We start from the raw sequence: 550 nt of genomic DNA, 5'->3' as shown, positions 1-550 counted from the left end.
AAGGAAAAACAAAACAAAACAGACAGACGCAATATCTACAGTACTAAGGGCGTTGGGGTACACAAAGGTCCTATTTTTTTGCCTCTTGACTCGTCTTGTGCATGTGATACACTACTGTCCTTTGTTCACTGGCTTCTATAAACATATAGAAAAGGTTATTAACACAGTCTGAGGCTATATTAACCCCGGCCATTGCGTGAATATACGTCGCTACAGGGCACTGTGGTAAAAGGAAGTGGTTATAAGCATGGAAGGGTGGTATATGTTCTTATAATGTTTTTATTTTTTTAAGTATGTGATTTATCCACGATCGTCGCTGGTTGCATGTTACGGTAAAGCGTTAGTTTTGGAGTGGTTGGTTTTCTTTTACTTGGCCTGTTAGCGGTTGTTACTCCTGTTCCTGCTTTTCTGCCGTTGGTCTCTCTCTTTCGTTCGTTTTACTCCTCTCTTTCCCTCCTACGTTTCTTCTACTGTCCTTTCTCTCTCGTTTCGTGTGCTCTCCTCCCTCCTACCTTTATTCTACTGTCCTTTCTCTCTCGTTCGTTATGCT

Source organism: Penaeus monodon, chromosome 32, assembly GCF_015228065.2.
Source record: "Penaeus monodon isolate SGIC_2016 chromosome 32, NSTDA_Pmon_1, whole genome shotgun sequence".
Lineage (NCBI taxonomy): Eukaryota > Metazoa > Arthropoda > Malacostraca > Decapoda > Penaeidae > Penaeus > Penaeus monodon.
This window is presented reverse-complemented; position numbering follows the sequence as displayed.